This window comes from Octodon degus, unplaced genomic scaffold, assembly GCF_000260255.1.
Source record: "Octodon degus isolate 3935 unplaced genomic scaffold, OctDeg1.0 scaffold00099, whole genome shotgun sequence".
NCBI classification, from domain to species: Eukaryota; Metazoa; Chordata; class Mammalia; order Rodentia; family Octodontidae; genus Octodon; species Octodon degus.
Genome location: NW_004524675.1, coordinates 696042 through 710308, shown reverse-complemented (window position 1 = coordinate 710308; position 14267 = coordinate 696042). Strand labels below are relative to the sequence as shown.

General features: G+C 35.3%; 1 pseudogene; it reads left to right on the top strand.

The window, feature by feature from the left end:
* The first annotated feature begins 13140 nt into the window (after positions 1–13140).
* On the top strand, positions 13141–13762 carry LOC111818684 (annotated as a pseudogene).
* The last annotated feature ends 505 nt before the right edge of the window (positions 13763–14267 follow it).

Genomic DNA, 14267 nt, shown 5'->3' with positions numbered 1-14267 from the left:
AAGGGGGTGGGAGAGGGTCTGGCCCACGCTGCGCCTGTGCTGGGACTGGTCCCGCCGGCGCAGGGTAGCAGGAAACTCTCCGCACACTCACTGGACCTGGGCTAGGACTGGGTCTTGCAATGTGTTAATTATTGAAACTGTCGTACCAATTGGATTTGTAACTGTCTCATTGTTATTTATCAATAAAATTATGGAAAAATAGAATGATAAACTCAAAGCTTTCATATTTAAGTGGATGCCACTTGAAGATATACTCATAAGTGGAATAAGCCAGACACGCATGTAAATATCATATAGTCTCCCTAGTATAAGAACTCAAAAGAAGAAATACAAATAGAAAGATATGAAAAATTAAAGGAAAGTGAGAACTTGAGAGGATTAGATAGTGAAGAGAGAGCAAGGAAAAAAGCTAGGAAACATGAAAGGGGTAAAGCTATACATTATATGTACAAGATGGGTAAGATAGTGATCTTGAGAATCTTCAGAAGGTTATCGAAGCTAGCAGTTAATTGGTAGGATTCTCCCCTTACTAACTATATATGTTGATACCTGTGAAATAAACAACTGTACTGAAGATGGTAATGTGTAATAGTAGGGTCATACTTGTAGTGCCTGTCATTCTGGTCTTCTGAATATGTGCTGCTTTTCATGACACACTGGTTGTTGCCATGCTGTCTCTCGGACAGATGTTCCTTTAAAAAGGAAGGGTGTGGTGAATGAAGGCAGGAGACAGGAAAAGGTGTGTCATGGGACTATCCCGCTACAATGCTGTATATGGTTAGATTTCTAAACTTCTCAGTCCTATTTTTTAAGGAGCCCTCACACTGATTTCCATAATGGTTGCACCAGTCTACATTCCCACCAGCAGTGGAGAAGGTATTATTTCTCTAATATCCCTCTCTGTGTTTGCTGTCTGTGTAGAGCAATGCTATTGAATTTTGGGTATTGTCTTTGCATCCTGCTTTACTAATGAATTTGTGTATTAATTCTAGTACCTTCTTAATAGAGTTTTTTCAGTCTTCCAAGTAGAGTTCCATGTTATATGCAAATAATGATAGTTTAACATCTTATTTACAAATTCTTATTCTTTTCATTTATCTATCTTGTCTAAGGGCTCTTGAAAATTACTCCAGAACTACATTGAATAGAAGTGGTATTAGAGCACATCCTTTTCTTGTACCTGATATGAGAGTAAAAGATTTAATTTTTACCTCATTTAGAATTATGTTAGCAGTTGGATTGTCATAGGTGGCTTTATCAGATTGAGGCAGAGGCCATCTATTCCAATTTTCTGTAGGACTTTGAACATCAATGAGTGCTAGACTTTGTCAAAAACCTTTTCTGCATCAATTAAGATGATCATGTGGTTTTTAGATCTGGCTTTATTGATATACTGTACTACATTACTAGATTTGCATATGTTGAACCATCCATTCATTATTGGGATGAATCCTACCTGGTCATGGTGTATAATCTTATTATTTGTTGTATAATATTTACTAGGATCTCATTGAGGATTTTTGTATCTATGTTCATGAGGGGAATTCATCTGTAGTTCTCTTTTTTAGTTGTGTCTTTCCCTGGTTTTGGTATCAGTATAATACTTCCCTTCAGTAATGATTTTTGGAGGATTGCTTCCTTTTCATTTTCATTGAAGAGTTTGTGGAGTATTGGGATTATATCTTCTGTAAATTTCTTGTAGAAATCAGCTGTGAATCCATCAGGACCTGAATTTTTCTTTATCTGTAGTTTTTTAAATTACTTTTCGTATTTCATTAGCTGTTATTGGGTTATTGAGAGTGGTTATATCTTGTTGATGCAGTTTTGGTAATCTGTACCTTTCTAGAAATCTGTCCATTTCTTTTGTGTCTTCTATTCTGTAAGAGTAAAAATTCTCAAAATATACTATTGATAGTCTTCTGAATTTCCACTGGGTCTGTAGTATTTACACCCTTTTCATTCCTTATTGCTTTTATTTGAGTTTTTCCTCTCTTCTTTTTGATGAGGTTACCTAGGGCTTATCAATTTTGTACAATATTTCAAAGAACCAGTTTTTTTTTTAATATTTCTAATTTGGAATTGATCTCAGGCCCTCATACTGCCAGGCAAGCATTTATTCTACTGATATATTTCCCCAGCCCCAGAACCAACTTTTTGATTTCTTTGATTTTTTTATTCCTCTTGATTGAAATAATTTCTGCCTTAATCTTTATGATTTTTCCCATCTTTGCACTTTGATTTTGGTTTGCTCTTCCTTTTCTAGATGTTTGAGGTGCAGTGTTAGGGTGTTTGTTTGTTCCCATTCTGTTTTCCAAACTTGTGAGTTCACAGCTACAAATTTCCCTCTAAGAGCTGCTTTCATCGCATCCCTTAAAATCTGATGAAATGTGCTTGAATTTTCATTGAATTGTAGATATTGTTCAGTTTCTTGTTTCATTTCATCTGTTTCCCATTTTTTGTTTTAGGAGGGTGTTGTTTAATTTTCATGTATTAATGGGATTTTCTTTTGTCATTTATTTCCAGTTTCATTGTACTGTGGTCAGATAATATGCATGGGATAATTTCTGTTTTCTTGCATATACTTAAGAAAACCTATGGAGTAGTATGTGGTCGATTTTAGAAAACAGCCTGTGTGCAGCTGAAAAAAAATATGTCTTCAGTTGTGGTTGGGTGGGACACTCTGTATATGACCACTAAGTCCATTTATTCCAAGTTCTTGTTCAGTTCTGCTACTTCTTTACTAAATTTCTTTGTCTGTTTGACTTATCTTTTTTGGATAAGGGTATGTTAAGGTCTCCTATTAAGACTGTTGTATTGGATATTAGATTTTTTCATGTCCATTAAGATTTGTCTTATATAGTTGGGTTCTCCCGGGCTTGGTGCATGCATATTTATGAGTATTACCTCTTCCTTTTGAATTTTTCCCCTAACCAGTATTAGTGGCCTTATGTATTTCATTTGATCATTCTTTGAAGTTTGAATTTAAGACTATCGGAGAACAGGATTGCTACCCCTGCTTTCTTCTGAGGTGCTGGGGCATATCGTATTGTTTTCCATCCTTTGACTTTCAGTCTATGAATTTCTTTATGAGTTAAGTGTGTTTCTTGCATACAGCATATTGTTGGATTTTGTATCCTAATCCACTGTGCCAGTCTATTTCTTTTAATTTGTGAATTGAGTCCATTTACATTGATGGCTATCATTGAGATGTATTGACTTAGGATTGACATGTTATTTACCCGCTGCAGTTTACTCCTTTTTTTCCCTTGTGCTTAATTGTCTCCTGTATTTGGTGGATTCTTCCATTCTCATTCTTGGTGTTCTGATCATTTTGGTCCCTCTCTAAAATATCTTCTAGTAATCTGTGTAGTGTTGGCCTTTCATTATGAAATTCTTTAGTTGTTCTTTGTCACGGAAGTATTTCACTTCTCCATCAAACTTGAAACAGACTTTTTCAGGGTATAGTAATTTCAGCTGGAATTTGTTTGCATAGAGGACTTGAAGTACTCTGCTCCATGCTCTTCTTGACTTCAAGTTTTGTGAAGAGATGTCTGACGTTATTCTGATGGGTTTTACTTTAAATGTGATCTGTTTATTTTCTCTAGTGGATTTTAGTATATTGTTCTTGTGTTGGATTTCTGGGATCTTGACTATTATATATCTTGGTGTGTTTTTCATTGGGTTGATATTCTTTGGAATTCTGTATGCTTAGGTTACCTAGATGTCAGATTTGTTTCCCTATATTTGGGAAGTTTTCTGCTATTACTTCTGCCCATATTCTTTTTATATCATTTGTATTGACTCCTTCTTTCTCATTGATGCCTATTAGTCTCACATTGTTCATCTTTGCAACATCTTGCAGATGATGAATTATTTTTTCCTCCATCTTAGTTATTTTTAAGTGATCTTTTCTTACTTTTCACTAGCTGTGATGGCATCTTCAAGTCCAGAAACTCTATCTTCACTTTCACTCAAATAATTTTGCAAGCTTGTGATTGAGATAATAAGTTCCTCTATATCTCTTTGACTCTGCCTCATGTGATCTATTTCTTTCCTATATTGCTCATTCAATGATTGCACCATTTTTTAATGTCTTCTATTTTGTATTAGTGTCTTCTTGAGAAGCAGTCATTAATTCTTTCATTGTAGTTATCCTTTCTTTTTTTTACTTCAGAGAATTTTTGTTATCTAATTTCTTCTATATGTTTCTGCAGTTGATTCATTAATTCAGAACCTCTTAATTAACAGATTTCTTTTTTTATTTCAGAGGTTAGTTTTGATTTGAGTTCCTCTATACCTTTCTGAAATTGTTGCTTTACTCCAGACCCTATTAATTCAGACATTGCACCTGTGTGATTCCCAATTTCTTCTGTGCTATTATCTTCTGCATTTGTTCTGGGTTAGCTCAGGCCTGAGATTGCAGTCTGTTCCTTTTCTTTGTCATTTTGTATAGCACTTTCCTCTGACCTTTGGTATAGAGCTTTGGTGCAGTTATAACCTTAGCACCTACTGAACTTCTTACCTAAGATAGATTATATAGTTAAGGCAGTTATATTTTTATATTTAGAAAAGTACATTAAGGATCACTAATAATGGTTAATGATTTTTAGCAGTTGACACACTTTTGTAACTAATGGCTTTGCAGTTTAGTCAGTAAGAGAAATCATTATGTCTGTATAGGTAAGTAGATATTAAATTGGAGATTTTTGTTTAAGTTAGTTCAGGTAAGTTCTGTCTGATCACCTCACCTTGATGTACCTGGTGTTTTCCAGGCAGATTATTCCATCTCGGCTAACTTTTGCCTCCTCTCTCAGTCAAGAGAAAAAGAGGGAGGATGCTTTTATATATCTGGGTCTAGCAAAGTTTCTCAGCTTACCTGGTGCAGATCTACAAAGTTTAAATCCATCCAGTTGTGCTTGGGTCTGGCTGCTGTGCTCAGCTTTTTCATGCTGTAGCTCATGGAAGTGAACCTGTTGTGCCCCTTTGGCAAGATGTTCTGCTCCTGGATTAGCTGGGTGGTTCTGGCCTCTAGCTGCTCTGCAGGGACTTCAGCTGCAAAGTTCTTCAGGGACTTCAGCTGTAGAGTTTCACACCAGGCCTGTGTGCCAGACCTGGGCTGGTGCAGAGGGATCCAGCAGGCAAAGAGGAGCATGGGAGATCTCCCACACACATGCTGTGCCTGGGCTTGGGCTATGTCCGGAGGGGTCCCTCAAGGGCCACAGAAGCTCTCACTCATAGGCCAGGCCTAGGCTGGTCTGGAGGGATTCGGAAGGGTCCAGAGAGCACAGCTGAAGGTCTCACACACCTATATCTGTTGGCATAGTTTAGTTTTAGTATTTTTATAAGTATTAAAGTAGTACATTGGATTTATTAATTAACTTCTAGATTGATGATACACTGGAAGATTTACTATGGTATTTCACCCCTATCATTTTGTTTTTATCATATGATATACCCAAATAGCTCTTTTCATTATCTGAGAAAGTTGAGTTACCAAGAGGCAAAGAAATTTCCCTAAGGCAGGAGCTAGAAAAATTAGGATTTGGTACTTGCTGCATGGGTTTACACAGATAAGACTGAAGAAATATATTTGAGGGCAGGGGAAATAGCTCAGTGGTCTAAGCACCTGACTAGCAAGTGCAAGAACCTGGATTTGATCCCTGGTACCTCATGCTGTGCTGGCCCTGTGCCAAGCTGGCTGCTGAATCTGAGCATGGTGGTCTATGCCTGTAATCTCAGCACTGGGGAAGCTAACACAGGAGGAGCACTACAAATTTGAATCTGTGCCAAATAAATGAATAAATAAAAGATTTTTAAGTTTTTAATTAAATAAAAGAAATAAATTTGAAATGCTTCATTTTATTCATGAAGATTTTTCATCATATTCATAGACAATTGAGTATAGGATACATCAACATGTAAAAGCAAAAAAAATGCATAACAGTCACTAAAAATTGAGCAAAATTACTGACTTCAAAAATACATATAAGCATGTATGTCAAGAAGGAAAAGAGTGATTGACCATAATTAATGCTACTACTAGTCAAGTGATATTAGTGTTTAGAAGGATCACTGAATTTGACAAATTCTGGCCATTGGTCACTTTCTGGAAATGACAAACTAAGAACCTGAACATTTGACCCTGCTATAAATATAATTTCTTTTGAAGAATTTTACTGAGGAGAGAAAAAAGAATAGTGAGAGATGGTGGGTCTTTAGAGATGAAAAATGAGGGAAGGATTTTCTTGATTTTTAAAAATGAGTTAAGTTCATATAACTTGCAGAGTATTTTAATATGTAAGAAAAAATGTACATAAAAAAGAATTGCTACAGCAATATTCTTGAGCTTATTCCACGGACAAGTTTATTGCCTAAGAATAGAGATTTTCTCTAGCTAAAGGCCCCAATAATTTATCTGTATTATCAAAAGATAAAGTAGAGATATCCACAAGCTAAGGTTGTGTATGGATTTGGGGATGAAATCCTGCATATAACCTCTTCTAACTACATTTATTTTACTACTGACAGATGAATGAAGACCATTGTCTGAGAATGCCAAGTGCATACCCAAGAGAAATACACAATGAAGCATGTGGCCCCGTATGTGTTAGAGTACTATACATTTATTTTTCTTTTTATTTTTATATTTTAGGGAAGGGTCTACAGGGTGTTCAGGCTCTCACTACTAGCCTCCAAAGAACTGGGATTACAGTGGGTGCCACCACACCCAGTCTCAATTGCCTTCTTGGGGCACACTGGGGGAGGGGCCAGCACTGCAGGCCAGGGGCTCTAACCCCCCAACCCCTGCGCATGTTCGCAGGCGCCTTAATCTGCTGAGCTATTTGGCCAACCCAGAGTATCATACATTTAAACTAGAATCAATGATAATGTATTGTTAATGTTATTTTCTAGCTACTTCAAGTTGCTCAAATGTATAAGAGTTTCATTTAAACCTGGCTGTTACAAAAACCTAAAATTTAGTGACTGAAAACTACGGTGATAAAAAACATGCAGAAGTGTCCTTCCAGTTACAATTACTTTACTATTGGATTTATAGTTGTGATTGTGTATCACATTATCTTTCTTTGAAAATGATATAATAAATATGATATAAAGTGGAAATATTAATAGACTAAAAAACCCGAACATTTTACCCGTTTGACATTACTGAGCAGACCTGGTTTTCAAATTGATGTCAGGTCCTTGAATTTAATCTCACAACAATTTTAGTAGGTATTTTAGATGCAAAGTTAGCAGAGTTAATTTTATTTCTTATTGCATCTTCCAGAAAATCTGTAGTGTGTTCCTATTAAATATGACATTACACTGTTTCTTTCTCCTCGATACACACCTTTAAATAAATCCATTGTCCTCCTAAGTTATCAATTGAATATCCAACACTATCTTCTACTGTACATTTAATTATTTTTTATTTTTTAATTTTAAAGAGAAAAAGATAAGTATAAATTGAAACCAAGTTTCAAAACAGGTTAGCAGAATATTGGCAATGGAATATAATCAAGTACAATTTAATAGGTTTTTACTATTTTGCAACATTTTGGAAGGATATAATGCAAATTATTTCTGTCTATTTTGGATAAACTTGAGGTGGAATTAGGATTGCTAGTTTCCTTAAGAATGATTAAATTCAAAATATATTCTTGATCTTTTTTTGGAAGTTTTGTTTAAATATTAACCAGAGAGAAACCTGCCTCCAATAACTGTAGAAAAGTAACTTCACAGTATGATGCATTGTTATTTTCAGTATTGATTTAGATGCAATAATTCAGTTACAAAGTCTTTCAGTCTTACACTTGTTCTTATCAATGCTACCTCTAACCATCACAGGTTCCAGATAGTCTATTTGCCTGCCAAATTTACCACAGATCTTTGCCTGTTAATTCCCATGACTGGCCTTGTTTTTTTTTCATGATATTATGGGCCATTTTTATCCCTTATGTTTTGTTTCAAACTTAAGCATATTACTTGACCTTTCATCTCTTAAAATATCTTGATTCTTTTATGAAAAAACAATTTAGACTAACATTTTAGTTCACATACTTGCTTCAATTTATCATAGTTCCATGGAATTCGTAGAATTATTCATGCTGCAGAGTATTGTCAGACAGAGAGTGGCATTTGTAATGTCAGTAGAGGTGAATTGTCAGCAGTATGTGATGAACTTTTCCTTCAAGCTCATATAAATAAAAATACAGAATAAAAGAGGAATCTTTTGTGATACAACATAATGTTTATATTCATTTTAGAAAATTTTAGTGCTTAAAAAGCAAAATATGTCATAAGTGGTTTATAATAGTTTTTAAACACGTAATTTTTGAACTTCAATTGCAATCATCTACTTCCATAAAGGACTAGATGTCCAACTACTAAGGACCCATACAGTGAGTCCCTAATTTCCTTCAAGGTGTTGTGGTGCACATTGAAAGGAAAGAGCTATAGACAAAATGACTATGCAATGGCCAATTGTTCAAGAGACCAAAAGAACACAAGGCTGTCATAACCCTGGTATTTATTAATCACATCCACACTTAAGAATATGGCTAGGGGATTACAACTGTACGTGCTAGAGAAGTGGATAGTCAGGCAAGGCTTATAACAGACAGGACAAACCACTCTTGCGACAGGAATGGAATAGCCAAGTTCAGGCTGTGATTAATGTGTAAACTGTTTTGTAGTCAATTCTGGGAAGGAACTTTCCCTGGAGTCACATGGGACTTGGCAGAGATCTGATCTCATATCTTAGGCACACGGTTTTGTGACTTCTCTGGGCTCAACTATGGCTGTTGTTGAGAGGCATTGCTAGCCCAACACACTACCCTCTTGCTTCTATGAAGGCATGTACACAGCCTTGGCCAGATGCACTTCTCTAAACAAAAGCCACTTGAGGTCAGTCATCTCCATACAGCCTGAAGTGCTTGCAAGTAGCCACAATCACACTTGGTTCTAGAGGAGGGCCACACGGTAGTCCTCCATATTCAGTAATTGTACTTATTTTAAACATCATTGTAAAATGTTCACATAAATAAACAATAGCATAAATATATTGTCAGCTCTTTTGAGCTGCAATTGAATATGATGTTAACCTCAATATTCTGCATCCAAGTAGGAAAGCTGGTATTAATAGAGAGTAGTTATGATATATTTATTTTGTCTTTGCTTCCTTTAGTCAGGAAACTCTGCTAATACACTATAACAATTTTACTTCAAATAATATACCCAGTAGTCACTGTTGGTTTGGAAATGCTAAATTCACTTGTCACAGTCTTAAATTTATTTAGTCACAGATATAAAAGTGAAGGGTCTGGCTGAAATTTATGTGATTTTCAAAAGGAGAAGTAAATTCTCTCTAATTCTTTTCACATCAACACTATTTCAGGAAGATTTGTATTAACTCACTGGATTAGCTTGTATTTTTTATACCCAATGCCGCCCATGTTGAACCCGGTGAGATCTGATAGAAATGAATTCGTTCTAACCTATGGATTTATAGTCTATAATAAATGCACATATAATCATGCTCCTGATTTATTTTAAACTTACATCACTAAACAAAGTAATATACATTATATGTATATATGACTCACCATTGTTTTTTATTTAGTGTGTGTGTGTGTGTGTGTGTGTGTGTGTGTGTGTGTGTGTGCAGGGTCTCACTATGCAGCTTGGACTCATAGTGATCCTCCTGTTTTCTGACTCCTCAGTGCTAGGATTGTAGGAGTGAGCCACCACGCCCGGACTCCATCCCTGTGCAAACCTAAGCAAGTGCTCAGTCTGCTGAGCTATACCACTGGCCCTATCACCATTGTTTTTTAATAAATGATTTATTCAGAGAAATGATGCAACCATGAAAACCAACATGAATTACAAGTTTCTAATAAAATAAAACTCTCTTAAACATTATGAAAAATTTACTATAAATCTTGAATGCATTTTTATCCTTCTTGAATATATTTAGTAATGCCTGATGTGTAGTATGGTCAATATTTACCTTTTGAGTTAAAGAATAAGCCTTTGATAAAAGATTAATAAATTTTTGCCTTTGATTATTTTTACTGGCTCACAAAATATGGAAATAATGACAAATAGAGTAATGACAAATTTCTCCATATTTTAAAATCATATGGTCATGAAATGGTAGGTTATTTATTTATTTATTTATTTATGAATGCATAACTCTGTTGTTTTTCTTGGTTTCATTTGAAAGTCTGATTCATGGCTGTCCCTGGAGACAATAAATATAATTAGGCCATGCACTTCTCGCCCACAGCAACCTAGGTTTTATATCATCTTCTTTTATGCATTAAAATTTTTAAAACAATATTTAAGCATGTTAAAAAGAATCCACACTTTTGATGTTTTCTTATCCGTAATTATATGGACAATGACAGTAACATAGCTGCTGTGCAATAATAAAAAGATTAAGATGCTGCCATCATAAGACAGCTAGAGGGTGAGAGGTGAAAAATCAGCAACATCAATGCTATCATCTAACGAAAAGTACTATATAATAAAAGTATCTATAAAAATAGTTTCATAATTAAGGGGACTAGCCTTATAAAGTGGGCCCAGATTAGGGGATCGTTATTAGCTTCTGTTTGCCTTATACCAATAATTCAGAAGTTCTGAGTCCTATCAGTTTAGTAACTACAAGAGTGTAATCACTGAGCCATTAATGCTTACAGATTTGTCAGTCTCCTATGGTAAAGGGATATTTAATTTAATTAAATTTTAATTTTTTTCCTGTGGCTACCACAGGGTATTATTTTTCACAGTGATATCTTATATGAGATATGCAAAATTTTCCAGAGTTAGATCGTGTTAAAATATAGTCATCGGCACCATACCAAGATATATATTGGGGTGATTGGTTACCATTTACCAGTATCTGTAATCAAAAATTCTAAACAAAAAAGGCCCTGTGTAGGTCTACTGTATTCATTTGTAATCAATTAAGATCTGCCAGGCTCTATTTTGATTAGGATCAACCATGGTTCTGTTTGATTTCTCAGGGACAAAGAGTTGCCTGTGGTTACCTAGATTTCCAAATGATCAACATGAACAACCTCTGAGGGCAGAAAGGTGTGGCTCTTTACACACTGAAGCCAAGGGCAGTATTCTGTTTCACAAAAATGTCTCTTTATCTTGACTAATATAAATTGTCAATCTGTTCATTGTTTTATCCATAGATCTCCTTCTTGTATTATCTCCAAATCTACTGAAATGAGAACAAGCATAACATAGCAGCTCATCCATCAGCTAAGCTTTTATTTATTCATTTATTTATTTTGGCGGAACGAGGATTGAACTCAGGCCCTTGCGCTTGCCAGGGAAGTGCTTATTCCACTTAGCCATCTCCCCAGCCCCATCAGCTAAGCTTTTAAAAAGAGAAATATCTTCTTCATTTTAGGGTGAGAACCTAAACAGACATTACTGCATTCCAATTTTCTTAATTTCACTATTAACTTCTATTCCTAGAATAACAACCTACAAGTTTTCAACTAAAATTACTACATATTGAATTTTTTCTTAATTATTTGTAGCTGATACACAAAATATGCATTTGTCAAATATAGTTATTACTTTAAAATGTGCTAATGTAGCTATTTCTATAACATTTTACAGAAATTATATCAATTTTAATTTTTGAAAATATTTCAACAACTTTGTACATAGTGTCTTCTCATCCTGTTTCCTAACACATTTAGGTTGACCATCATTATGTCATCGAGAAATTCTAAATATCATTTTATTTAAAATTAATTTTTTTAAATTGGTTGTATCAGAATTATCAAGCAATGCAAATATTCACACTAAAAGCCAAATTACTTGTATATAATGGATATATTTCAAGGAAAAGATAAATGAGCAGAAAACATTGCTCATTTAATAATAGCCCACATTTTAAAACATTAATTATGAATTATAAATTTAGGAAAATGGAACAGAAATATCAAAAATAACTACCTGCAAGTAAATTCTACTTAGCTAAAGAAACCTGAGGACAAAGAAAAATCTTGAATAAATTAAGAGTAGGAATAAACAATCAATAATTAAACAAATCACCTACTTGTAAATGAGAATTCTACTGGAAATGTTTTCAGAAATTCTTGAAGCACAGAGTAAGAGGAAACATAAAATGTTGGAAGGAAAGAAAATCTCAACCTAAAATTGGAAACCAATGAAATAATTCATCAAAGTGAAGAAGAAATAAAGATATTCTCAGCAAACAACAAATGAAGGAATCCCTTTATCTTCAGCAAGTCATGTATAATGAAGTTCTTAAGGAAAGTAGATTATCATTAGATCTATCACAGGCAGAAAAGCAAAACAAACACCCTTTCTTTTCATATTCTGAGTTCATAGGGTATACAAATGATTGACAGTAATATGTCAGAATGTGTAAGCTTAATTATAGCATATGAATAAGTGAAATGTCTGATAACAACTTAATAATGGACATGAAATGAAAATTGAGAATACTCTGTAGTAAGTTGCTTTTAAAGTCTGAAAAATACTAAATTGTTACCAGAAAGTGAAGGAAGGTTGGTTATAATTGTATATTACAAATCTAGTTTGATCACTAATTTTTAAATTTGTAGTTGATATACTAGCAAAATAGACTGTAAAACCTTGTAATATGATGAGACTGTAAAATCTTATAATTATAGCCAGAATATTCAGAAAAGTAGGGGAAGAGAAAAGTACAACTTAGAAAAATATAAACATGACATGTTGCCTGGAAATCTAAGACGGAGTAGTTATTGATAAGTTAGTCTATTTATTTGCCTTTTTCCAGTCTGGGATAGACAAGAATGGTAGTAGCATCTAAGGCCAACGAAAGTATAATGACAATGGAATACCCATCTCTGGCAAAACTAAACAAAAAGTGGTATACAAATGAAGGACCATTTTGTATCTCTATGTTCAGTTAGTTAGGATAGATACACAGCTGCATTCTCTTGGATCATTGACTAGAAATGTTTGTTCTAATAGTGTTTGTGGACAGGATATCATGTCTGCATCTTGTACGATGAATAACCACTAAAACAACAATATACAATGTAGTAATTATTGAAACTGTGCTAGTAATTGGTTTTGAAAAACAAAAAAGCGGCTGGTGCGGGTGCCGTAACTCGGCAGCCTGGGCAGGCGCGGCACCCCTGTGAGAGCCCAGGGCGCCCTCGCGTCCGAGGTGATGGTAAAGGGCTGATCAGTTGCTACTGAGCACAGTTGAAGCAAAACAAGATGTCAGCAAACTCTTCAGGACAAGGACGGGGTCGACAGGGTCTCACTGTGAAGATCGGACTCGTAATGATTCTCCTATTTTCAGCCTCCCACGTGCTGGGATTATAGGTGCACGCTCCCATGCCAGTCTCAGTCATCGTCTCAGTGCACACCACGGGTTGGGCTGGCACACCAGGGATTGAACCTGGCCACTGTGCTCTGCCTAAGTTTTCAAAACAAAAATAGAGTTGCAATCTTAGCAGAGCTGGACAAAGAAAAAAGAAAATTACTTTATGCAGAACCAATCCTCAACAAATCATCCAGGAGCTAGCATCGCGCTCTCCAGGTCCTCTCTGAACAAGGACTTCCGGGATCATGCCGAGCAGCAGCATATTGCAGCCCAGCAGAAGGCAGCTTTGCAGCATGCTCACGCACATTCATCTGGATACTTCATAACTCAGGACTCTGCTTTGGGCATCTTATTCTCCCCGTTTTACCACGCCTTGACCCAGAATGAAGAAAATATCTGATGAAAGTGACTACAGTTCCAAAGGCCAAAGCTACTCATTCACTGCTGTACAAACTGACTTTCAGAATTCTGGTGAACGTACATATTTTTTGCTTCCTTAAGAAAGGAGAAAGTAAGTGAAAGTGAGGAGAAGAGGAGCAGGATGACCGACGCGTGGAAGCTGTCTCATTGAGGAACTGATGATGCTGCCCCGGACTACAGCTTGTGTGTAACACCATTTGGTTTTTAGCTCTAAATCTGATAGTCACATAAAATGAGGCTCCACACCAACAAGTTGGGCTGAGAATACCATCTACAGTTAGTTTTCAAGAGCCATTTCTAGTACTTACTTTAAAAAAAAATAGGATTTAAAAAAAATAGGATTTTTTTAAAAAGTTGATTATTAGCTTAAGAAATTCATATATATACTTTATCCTTTGGATTTAGGGTCAGCATATCACGCAGAAATATTCTTTGTGAACTCCTAGTTCACAACTAGTCCCCTGTTGTCCAT